The sequence below is a fragment of the Rhipicephalus sanguineus genome, chromosome 4 (genome assembly GCF_013339695.2).
Source record: "Rhipicephalus sanguineus isolate Rsan-2018 chromosome 4, BIME_Rsan_1.4, whole genome shotgun sequence".
NCBI lineage: Eukaryota > Metazoa > Arthropoda > Arachnida > Ixodida > Ixodidae > Rhipicephalus > Rhipicephalus sanguineus.
Window position 1 is genome coordinate 83,693,649 of NC_051179.1, and position 11,847 is coordinate 83,705,495.

An 11,847-nucleotide genomic window follows, 5' to 3' on the forward strand; every position below is an offset into this window, starting at 1 on the left:
GTCAACATGCGTTCAAGAAGCTTGCACAACGTACACGTTAGAGCGATCGGCCGAAGATTAGAGAGGTTGCCCGGGTGCTTTCCTGGCTTTGGTATCGGCACCACTTCGGCATGCTTCCATGATTCAGACAGCTCTCCGGTCGTCCAAATTACGTTAAGCGTGTCCAGCAGCCACTGTAGGGCAGCGCCATCGATGTTTTTGAACACTTCATAAGAGATCCCATCTGGTCCTGGCGCCTTGCGTACTTTTGCTAGGTCAATTGCTGCCTGCAGCTCCGCCATCGTGTACGGCGCTTGCATGCCTTCGATGTCTGACTGGCTTGGAGTCACACCAACCTCCGGAGGCAGGTTATACGGACAGTCGAATCGTGATGGAGCCTGGTCGTACGCTGGAAAGAAAGCCTTAGCTACTTCTGGAGCGAACTGTCTTGGCGTGCATCTAGAAGATAGACACGCACTGGCCGCTGGGTCCGGCATGCGAGCGCCTACTTCCATGCTCCGGAACGTTCGCCAGATCGATGCGGATGAAGACGATGGGCCGAGGGACGCACACCAGTCCATCCACCGTTCCCGGGAGAGTCGCTTTTCGCAGCGACGCGCTGCTGCGGTTAGTCTGTTGAGGTTATCACGAAGCTCAGCGGCGGCCGGATCTTGGTTTAAGGCTAGTTCTGCCCGACGGCGTGCTACCCACAGACGCAACAGATGTAAATTCGGAGGTGTTCTGTACTCCTCCACCCAGTTGGACTGCGTGGCGGCTTGTACAGCTGTGCTTAACACCTGCAACGGATCAGACGATGGAGCTGCAATCAAGGCATCGAGTTCCTTGCGGAATAAGTCCCAGTCGGTTATGTAGCATAGGCGGCGGAGGCGGCGCTAGCTATTCGCTGCCAAACCAATTATCAGCGGGTGGTGATCACTCCCCCAACAGTCTGGTTCTCGGTCCCAGGAAACGGCACGCATACCCAACCACCACGAGAGATCGGGCGCATACGGTGGAGCACTGGAATGATCCCACCGACGTGTAGAAGTGGCCGGGGCATTCAAAAGGACAAAGTGCGCGTCTGTAAATGTGTCTAGCACGATGCTGCCTCTCGCACTGGAAGTAGGGTAGCCCCACGACTGATGAGGTGCATTGAAGTCTCCCCCGACTAGCACTGGGCACCCAGGATGAGTTCGACGCAGATGAGCGAGCCACCCGATACGCAACCGAGGAGCGCTGCCACTATACAGACGCACGTAAACTGAAACCACAATCACGTCAGTGCGCGGGAGTCTAACGAGCACTGCCACCACTTCTTGCCACTCGTTACACCACGACAGCAGGGGAACTTGCGTCTGAGGATATGAAGTCGCGACATACACTGCAGCCTTGCCTGGAGGTCCCAACGCATTGGTGCAGCGTCGATCAGGGATGGGTGGAGAAGTATACCCAGTGAATCCGGGAACGCGCGTAAGCGAGTTCGTTTCCTGTAGGAGCAGACACCAAGCGGGGAGCTTCCCCAGTGCAAGGCGATGGCGAATCTCTCCCACTTTATTGGCAAGTCCTCGGCAGTTCCACTGCAGAACACAGTGGTGTCGCTTTCCTTTCGAAGGAGCAGTCATTGTAGCGGTGGGAGGTTGGCCAGCAACACATTTGACAGCTCTTGTAGATGCCGGGCCACAAAGTGGAGGAGCTCCGCCGGGGTCAATTTGGCTTGTGGTGACGCGCTTGTGCAGGGTGATTCAGGTACAGACGCAGCACACGGCGCGTCTTTTTCACGTGTCGTAGTTGGGCCAGCTGGTCGAGCGAGAATGACGCGGCGTTGGGTAGCAGTGCACCACACCGGTAGCAGTGCACCACACCGGGCTTGTACACATGAAACTGCAGGATGCATCCATAGTACGTAATGCGGCTCGGCGGCATCCGAGGACCTTGGAGAGTGACCAGGCACGTGCGTCCGCGGCGCATATAACGAGCTGTGACAACCTTGTGTGTGGAGCAGGTCAAAGCATCGACAAGGCTCTCCCGTGACTCTCCTGGGTCAACACCACAGACCACATACCGACGCAAGTCCGAGCCGGAACTCAAGTACGCTTGCACTTGCACGGTAGAATCAGCTGTGGCTGGCAGAGTTCGCAGTTCTGTGAGGCGGTCGACATCCGCTAGCAAACGCACCCATACAGATATGCTGTTGGTTGGATGGCGAATGGAGAAACCTTGAAACGCAGTGGTTTTAGGGGCGAAGCTCCTTAAGGCGGCACCCGTTCGTCCCTCGTAGTCGTCGTCGTCGTCGTCGTAGTAGTAGTAGTAGTAGTAGTAGTAGTCGTCGTAGTCCGTAACAAGTCTTACGCTTTGACCTCCAAGGTGGTGCCGGTGGGAGATTTTTCCTGTGCGTTGTTGAACAATAAAAAATTCGCAGCGTGCGCGTTAACTAAAAGCCGAATTCTTCTGTCTCTCATTCCCCATTAGCAGCCATTGGCATGTTCCAGTAGGAAACGTTAGTAGAAGTAGAAGTGTAAGTGTTAGCTAAAAGCCGACTTCTTCTGTCTCTCATTCCCATTAGCAGCCATTGTTTACCTCCAAGGCAGTGCCTGGTGAGATTTCTCGTGTGCGTGATTAAACAATAAAAATTTTGTTCAAAACGCCGTTGATTGATGAAATAAACCAACGAAAGACGCCAGATGTTTTGTAAAAGCAAAACGAAAGAACGCCAGATGTTTCTAAAGCAAAACGAAAAGACGCCAGCTGCTTAACGAAAGACGCCAGATTTTTCTAAAGCAATGGTTTTCTAAACAATGAAAATTCACAGCGTACATGTAAAATTAAAGTGAGCTGCAAGTCGTCATAACTCATCGAACCTTTAGTATAAACGCGCCCGATCTCACGTCGGTGATGATGTACTGGGCAGAATTCACGGAAGATTCACGGTTTACCGATGAACCTCCGCAGCTTCGCCCACTCATCATCATTCACTCCGTCGATATGCTGTGATTTTTTTAGGCAGGCGGCGAAAGCTGACTGAAGGAGGCGATTTGATAATTTTGATACGTCGAAGCACTCACGTGGTTTTACCACGACCTTGTACTTGGACTCGGAGCCGGGCGATGCAGAAGCTGTCGGAGAGGGACATTCCCGCTTGCTGGCCGGCGTTCCCGAAGCAGACAAACCATCTGCATCCACTTGTGAGTCAGCCATGCGTTTCGCACTGCGTTTCGGAGCGGAGGCTGGTTGTGATGGCTGCATCATAGGCTCCGCTGCAGGCGTACAGTCGAGTTTTCCAGTGCGACTGCAACGCCAGAACGCAAAACCTAGCGGACAAAAAACGCAATAATGAGACGGGGTTGCTCAAAATGGAACGCGATGTGCGCGTCTCCCTCTCTGAATGAGTGGGCGGACTGCGGCCGGGATACACGGGGGACGCGTTCGCGCGTCTGTTTTCTGCGTGCCCCTAACGGCCAATGCCAGCGAACTTGGGACGGGCCAGTGCGAGCAACGCAGCTCCCTCTGGTCAGTGTACGGTGCCTATACTGATTCACATGAAGTACGCGGGCGCGTTGCTGCCGCCCGATGCAAACCGGCGAGACGCCGGGGCTGTCTTGGCGAGCGTCCCGTGCACAACGTTGAAGCGAACGGCGCCAAGGGTGGTTAGTCCAGGTCGTCTATGGTGTCCGGGAGAAGAGAGCCAGGGGGCGACCCCACGGCCTCGTCCAGGGCGTCCGGTAGGTCTGTCCTTAACCGGTGGGGCCAGACAGCTAGTCGTTGCAACGTTGAACCAGGGCGCAGGCAATGCAGGAACGCCGGTGTGGCGGTGGTCGCGCGAGCAGGTGCGATTAGCCGATATAAGAGTATATATCTTACACCGTGGCCGATATTCACGGAGCTGTCGAAACGCGTCCGTTCTCGTCGACAGCGCAGCTGCGTCTCCCGCTATCACACCTCGTTCTCTGATTACGCTTTCACCGTTAACTACTACAGCTACCAAAAGGGTTTGTTTAATCATTTAACATGGACGTTAGCCGTCGGGATGGAGATGTACCACCAATCATCAAAGTGGGTGCATCCACGTTAAACGGTGCTATAGCTGCCAGACATCAAATATACATTGTGCAAACTCTCTTATATCAATGTACAGTAAACATTCAGTTACTTCCGTAAGGGCACGCTTTACTTTCGTGTTATTCCGATTCCTATGACGGAGGGGTCAACCATCTTTTTTTTTCTGTTCTAGTTGTGGACATTATTGTCAATTCGTCGAATTTTTCCTCTTTGCCTGCAAAGCCCTCACGGAGCTCGCACAGAGGTGTGGGGGGGATTTACTCATCTAAAGGTGCCGCCAAGTCAGCCCCATACCTTGACTCCGTCGGTCCTGTCGTGTCATCGTTTAATGTACATGATCATGGCCATGCAGACGGCACATTCACACACACACATAACCACATATTTAGGCACCTAACACGTACAGCTCTCGTATTAGAAATGTACTGTAAAAGAACTGTTGCTGGGCTAGTTAGTAAATCGTTTCAGATGGTGTTGTGACTGAAGTGGAACCCTTATCAGTTCTTGGCTCAGTTACAGCCAAAGCTTCTATCTCTTGTTTCACTTACTTTGTTTCCCTTCCCCTCTTTACTTTCTGTCTTTATATTGCAACGTACACTGAGAATAAACGCCCATTCTACCAGCTTGTCAACTTGTGTCTACTTCGCTTGCGCCAACGCGCAGGGATCGACTAAACGATGTAACAGATGGTTTGTTGAGAAAATGTTTATTTCATCGTAGGACGTTACGAACACTTAGAAACAATGTCCGTGCAACAAGAACACCAACTACGGGTAACAATGAACGGTAAATATGCTGGACGGAATGTAATGAGGAATAACTGTTTGAGTCAGTTTTGACGGGACATCTGGTGCAGGGATTATGCTGGTCGCCCTTCTGTTTTCTACAGCAAGCGAACATGGTAACTAAAATACACGAGTAAAAAATTTGTTTAATACGTTCGGAGCATATGTTCCTTAAGTATATAAAGCTGCCCACGATTTTCAAATGAGGAGATTTTTTTCTTTCACGAATTAAACGAGAATATTCACGGTCTTGTGGAGATGTGTCTGCCCATTCAACTTTCATTAGATGGAATCACGGATTACTGAGCGAACAAAATAATAAATAATAAATAAATAAATAAATAAATAAATAAATAAATAAATAAATAAATAAATAAATAAATAAATAAATAAATAAATGTACTTATGTTGTCAATGCGTCTTTGGTGAAGATTACGGAAGCAACGTGAGTACACAGTCAGAGCATAAAGGGTTGCAACAGACGTGCATGTTCTCACAAACGTTTCTTTCTTTTTTAACTCTTGACCAACTGAATATCTATAAAAATGCCACAGCCGGTGTGCAATTACCCTCTGTAAGTCATACACAAGGGAAATATCGATTGAATTTGGTATAATTTTTCACTGACGAACTTCTCTGCTTAAATCTACATGCCTAGCAATTATGATAGATTTGTTGTATGTATATGTGCTGCGAAATATGTGTTCCAGTAGTGAAGGTTCCTTTTCTTATGTTTCTCTTATGCACATTTCTGTTTAATATGATTCCATTCCACTCCTGTAATAGCCCGCCAAAAAGGGCTGACAGTATCAATAAATGAATGAAATGAATGAATTGCCGCGATATAAAAAGAAAATAAGTGTTGTTTGTAGACCTTTACGACAGTCGCTAGTTACGTAATCACGAAAACCGCATTACTGATGTACGTCACAAAAAATGCGTATCACGGAAAACCCGCGTTCGACTCAACGGTCCGTCGTGAACACTACGCCAGAGTAGTGCAAACGCGCCGAGCGTCTGAACGCGCTTGCTTGCACGCGGAAGATTCTCAAAGCTGTCCTACTGCGCCCGATGAAGCATGCGCCTGTGTCGATGTAACTTGAGCACTGGGCTTCGGTGGGCGCTGATAGCTGCAATCGCAACGCAATCGACTGAGAACATCAGGGTAATTTAATGCGCGTCCCTCTCTCTAGGCGCGTTCACACTGAGACATTCGGCGGCGAGAGCGCGCGGAATCCGCTTCGGCGGCAGCGAGATCCGCCGGAAAATCCCTTTCTGTGTCGACCGGTCCTGGACCGATTTTTGTGGCAGCTGCCGCCGGATTCCCTCACCGCGAACCAATCGGAACGCGAGTAGAACATTCGAAAAATGGCGGCGTGCTTGTGATATTGCAGTCGTCGAAGCCCGCAGCAACAGCGAAGTCTTTCGTAATCATCCTGTAGCTCTCGACAAGTGCCAAGTGTTGTCGCGATTATCATCTTTGCAATACACCATCGCGATCTCGCAAAACGGGTAGCATTATCTCGGCTCGACCAAGCTTCTCGCGTCTTGCAAATCAGGGCGCACCAACCACGACTGCTTGCGTCGTTTCTTGTTCGGTGAACGCATGTTTCTCCTCGTCAGACATCGCCAGAAAGTTCCTTTCCAGCAGGCCCAGCAGTTCCACGACCCTGCTCCTGTTTATGCGCTTCGCCATAACGAAACGCGTGCACAACGCAGAGCGCGTCGATGCCAGCGTTCCTTCGCCCCCTAGTTTCGGCGGTGCGGATGCTAAGCGGTGTGAACAATGTTGAATTTCGGCGGCGCGTGAATTCCGGTCGCTGTGGCCGGCGGATTCCCCAGTGTGAATGAGCCATCTCTGTGGCTCGTTATGTCTTGCAAGATGACTGGTCCTGCATCGTAAAACTTAGAGACACTACAGTGAAACAATGAATCGGTTCACGTTAATAAATCGCACTCTGAGAACCCTAATGTCGTTCATTTCCCCATCAACGATTTATTAATAGAGGAAAAAGATCAAAGTCTAAGTTTAATTGTTATAGTTCGCAAAGAAATCTCCGCACCTGGCGTCCCAGATTTCAAAGTGTACTTCTCGTATTCCGGCGACACTGCCTCAACGAAACTTCCTCAAATTTGGTACGTTAAAGCTATCGTCCCCTCAGAGGACAATGTACATCATTTTTTACTGATTAGGAACTACGGAGGACGTAGCAGATGCTGTAAATATCTCTGTCGTCACGACGTTCGGTGAGGGAATTTCAATGTGGTGTCGCCGCCCGGATTTTGTTTTCGCGCGTCTTCTCGCGGCATGCGTGGTGATCTTGGAATTTCGAACGAGTAATTTACTAATATGAGAAAAATCGTTTGTCTGTTTAGGGTCCCTTCAGTGCATTGCGAAGTGTTCCGCAGGCTCTCTCCTTCATGTGCTACAGACGGAGTAACACGCAGCAGAACTTTTTGCAAACATTTATGTTTATCCGGCGTAGACATGCACTGCGCCGACGTAACTTAGTGTTAGACAGATAACTGAAATCACCAATGTTAGTTAGGGAAATGCTATACGCGTTTAAATAACCTTTCCTACAGTTTTTCGAAACTCAGCAACGGAATTTCTGGCAACCCAAGATTAACCCTTTCGCTGACACTGACGTACCGGTACGTTCTCGCGTTTTCCCCTCGCAGTGTCACTGACGTACCGGTACGTTCTCCGTTATGCGTTCAGAAATTCACGCCGAAGCGCAATACTGGCGCATTTCGCGTGGTTCCACTGGTTGTACCATCTCTCGAATCGATCTAGAAGAACGTATTTTCGCTCCTTACTGTGTTGGTACGTGCATTGTGTACGGAGTGACCACGCCCACCCTTCTTTGCTGTGGGCCCGGCCGCTCCGCGCGCTACTCTCTCGGGTTACAGTGTACTAGAAGGGGAAGTGTGTCGTGCGGCGCCGGAAAGAGGGTCCTTCTTGCGATGACCGCTCCGCGCGCCACCAGAGGGGGCTACTGGCCACAGGAGCGCTACGCTCGCCGCGGTGATACCTCTGCGAGTGGTTTGCGTGGCTGATTTTTGTATCGTTCCGAGTTGTCGCCGCGCAAGTGCGGCTGTTTATGCGATTAATAACCACTGCAACGCCACCTCATCAGGAAATCTAGCCCTTCCACACAGGCAGCAGCAGTTTTATCGCTAAAACGAGCGTGTACAAAAAGCACCCGATCACAATTCAGTGCTGTCGTTCTCGTCAGTCGAGCCTGTCTTTTTCTTTTTTTTCAGGAATACTATCAAGTAGTGACAAACCTTCAAGTGTTGGATGAATTTTAATGCATTAACTCATAGAGCTTAAACATCTCTATTTAATGCATATGACTGTGTTCGGTCATGCATGTTTTATATCTTTTACATTGCTTTGCATGCTAAACAGCTGGGAAGCTTCAAGCGAATGCATCTGCGTGTTGCTTCTATTTTTGCGACTGGTCGCGCGCAAGGAAAGACACCGACAGACAAACATAATTCTGAACTTTATTTCTGATTCAAAAATTTTTTCAGCCCAGCTGCTCCTTTCGATTAAACAAAATATCTTCACGAGACACAAACTTATCGAAAGAATAATATCGTGGTTTCCCACGTAGAAACCCAGAAATTATCAATTACTACTAACCCCACCTGTCAAGAAAGCTGCTCAATTACATCGCCTCAGCTTCAGGTGTTTCGCCTGTTGTCTCTTAGAGCTGCGCTCCTTGTTCAATGACTTAGCATAGAATCGAAAACGAAGAAGTACATAAAATTTCGCTATACTTAGTGTCAGCTCTTGTGATGTGTGTCACACCCTGGCTTTGGCAGGTCAACACTTGGGAGGAACATGGCAAAGTCTTGCATGCTTTCTGCGTTCATTTTCTTTGAACTGAAGAAAACGGTAAATGACTCTTCAATTGCACTGTCTCGGCCAACATCGTTCGACCGTCTTTGACATTCCTGTTCAGGAATATTATCGACTGAACAGTCTCGGTCAACGTCGTTAGACGCAACTTCTGACAACGTGTTACTCTCTCGTCTTCGCTTCGGTTTGGGGAGAACCTGATCGCTGAGGTTGCGATCCTTCCGTTTTTTCGGCAGCGACATTGAAAAATACTTGGGAGCATCCGGGAAAATAGTTGGAATGGCATCCTTTATAAGAGTGGTCGATCTCGGGGGATCTCAATGATCTTACCGTTGATTGTCGTCTGAAACGTTCGCTGTATGAACCTTGTCTCGAAGTGTCCCTCACAAACAACGCTGCTCTCGTCGAGGACTCGATCACCTCTCTTGATCTTCCGTGACCATTCTTCCCGGCGATCAGCTTCAAGCGGCACCCGAAACAAGGAGCGCGCCTCCTTACACGAGCGATAGCCGCTGTTACAATTTGGCACAAAACAGAAGCTGTCTCGCTTGTCCCGCCGTCTCCCTGTCATTTTTTTTTTTTCATTCCCGTAGACAAGCGCAGACACCACCGCCACTTCTTCACTCAACTACAGCACAATGTGGCAAGAAGTACGGGCGACGGGGTAGTGGACACGCGTAAACAGCACAAACTGGCAATGCAACACGTGCTAACACACACGCTCCTCTGGCTCGCAGCGCCCCTAGCGTCCCCAAGCTGTACCAAAACTGCTTCATCGCTGCGAGGGCCCCCTCACCTCCATTGTAACGCGCCGCGCACGGCACACTTCCCCTTCTAGTACACTGTACTCGGGTGGAGTAAGGTCCCTATATTTACAAAGGTAGCGACAACTACACGCGCGCCCTCTCGAGGGGTCCAAGGAGCAGCGATAGCAGACGACGCGCCGCTCGCTCCCGTGCATATTGCGGGCGCCTGAAACCGAACTCGGTGCTCGCTTGAACCGCTAAATTATTAATATTTGTGGCTTAAGATGCTCATCAGTTATGAAACTACAGGGAGGATAACTTTAACGAGCACGGAGCACGTTAAATATTGAAATAAAACGCGTGCGTTTCCGAAGCAGGTTCCGAGCGGGTTCCCCACAGGCGCTGTCATGCAGGGCATTTATTTTTTTTTCTTTGCATATTTTGACATTCAGCGTAACTAGAAGAACAGGTGGTGTTTGGGTGAGTTAAAAGTGCTTGTTTTCTAGCTCGAATAAAATAGGCAGGTAGTAAGCCTACTGCTACTTTCGGAAACTTCATCGGGCACCTAGCGCTCTTGTATTGCGTAGCGCAAAATACGCGCTATTATTGGTTTGACTGTGTTTGTCAGTGTTCGGAAGTCTTCCCACGGTTACACGGTATTTTTAACTAAGCTTATTTTGTTTGTACTCTAAGAGGTTTACTTAGGAGAAGAGGGGATATTCTACAAATGCAGTTGCACTGCATTTGAGAAATATCAGCAACTTGAGTACCTTTGAAGATCTAGGAAATATAGTATGCCCACTAGTGTCTTGCCCAGTTTAATGTTTAACTGTTTTTAACAACGTGCATTTATCCAAAGCCGCCCCCCTTTTAATACCCCCCCCCCTGCCTCCGTGTCCCGCAGATATAAAGGTACATTGCAATGTTACCCAATGCAATTTCAAATAAACTTGGGGTATGTATACACGTACAGGCCCTAAAACCAGACTACAACCAGAAAAGCTGAGTTAGGTGGCTTTTTGTAGAGATACAAGAGAATAAAAGAGCACTTATTGAAAAACTGGGTTTTATTGGATGAATTCATAACAAATTTTTTCTTTGGTAGTTTTGTTGTGAGCACTGATCCCCCCTCATTCGCTTGCAGGGTGGCTTCTGTTCCTTCTGCCTTGGCAAATTAGCACAGATGCTCGGGTCGGCATATATGGTTTCATTTTCTTCCTCCCAGCGTCTTGCAGTATTATTTATTCGAACTTGTCAAAAGCATTGTGGTCTTCTAGGGAAAACATCACGCGGAAGGCTTCAACGAAGAAGTCTTAATCGATCTCGCACACAGCAGTGCGGAGAAACACGCCAAGGTGTGGCAAAAAACTAATCGCAAATGCTCATTTCCCTGTGCGCTTGTCGTGCTGAAGCCACCTCGGTGAGAAAAAGAAAGGCAGCTTTATTGGGTTCCGAGGAATTTAATGTTAAAGATACGGGGTGTGACTCTCCATTGACTACTGCGCACAAATTTACGGCATAAAGAATGCCGAAGCAATAATAGCATTGCTGAGATAATTCTCATGCATATGCACGAACAAAAGCACGCCGGCCAGGCGAAAGGCTTCTTGAAGTTATAACCATTACAAAATCACTTACTTCGCATATCCGGGTGTTTTCTGTGGGCACAAATTTCTTGCGACTGATTTTGTTGGGCCTTCCTTCAGCATATATTTTTGTCACCGCGAGGAACGAAAAAAAAAGAAAAGCTTTTTTTCTGTCCTCCGCGCGGGGAGGCAACCGAAGGCATAGAGACCCGACATACTAGCACGTCACGCTCCAAACATTAAATTCAAACGCGGAATTCCTGCGTCCACTCAACTTCAGGTACATAAACGCTTCTAGTTTGCAACAACAATGCGACAGAGGCGCGTGAAGTACTCTCTACTTGCTAAAATCGCCCCACTCCATGCTTGAAAACACAGTGATCCGTACCTATCGCCGGCACAGCGCTGCCGCCGCTGGACCGTTTGGGCGGGGCGCGAAGGCGAAAAGGTCACGTGTCTCCAACCGACCTATCGCAGCGCGCGGCGGCTGGATCAAGACCTTTCGCTACTTTTCAAAGATAGAGGGATTTTAGGGTGGAGCGACCATGCGGCGCGCGTGCGATTACGGGTGCAAGAGTTGTCCTGCCATCTGCCGCAGGTTTGCAGGTTTTTTATTCGATGTTTTTTTTTTATTCCGTTGGCGTGTCTGCTGCGGCGCGTCAAGTTCAGGGGCGCTCGCCGTTGCCTCTCCAATAGACCGAAGCGTGACTCGAACACTGCTTTCGCTCGCACGCAGCGGCCTCGCATACCGCTGTCAGCAAGAAACGAGTTTGCTGCATACCCTTCCCTCTCTATCCATATTGACTTCAACGCGCATTTCTCTG

At 49.2% G+C, this 11,847-nt stretch overlaps 1 protein-coding gene across 2 annotated transcripts in view; it reads right to left on the reverse strand.

Annotated features, from left to right (window-relative positions):
• LOC119390353 (uncharacterized) overlaps nt 1-11,847 on the reverse strand; it is a 377,138-nt gene that overhangs the window by 92,179 nt on the left and 273,112 nt on the right. The window lies entirely within an intron of this gene.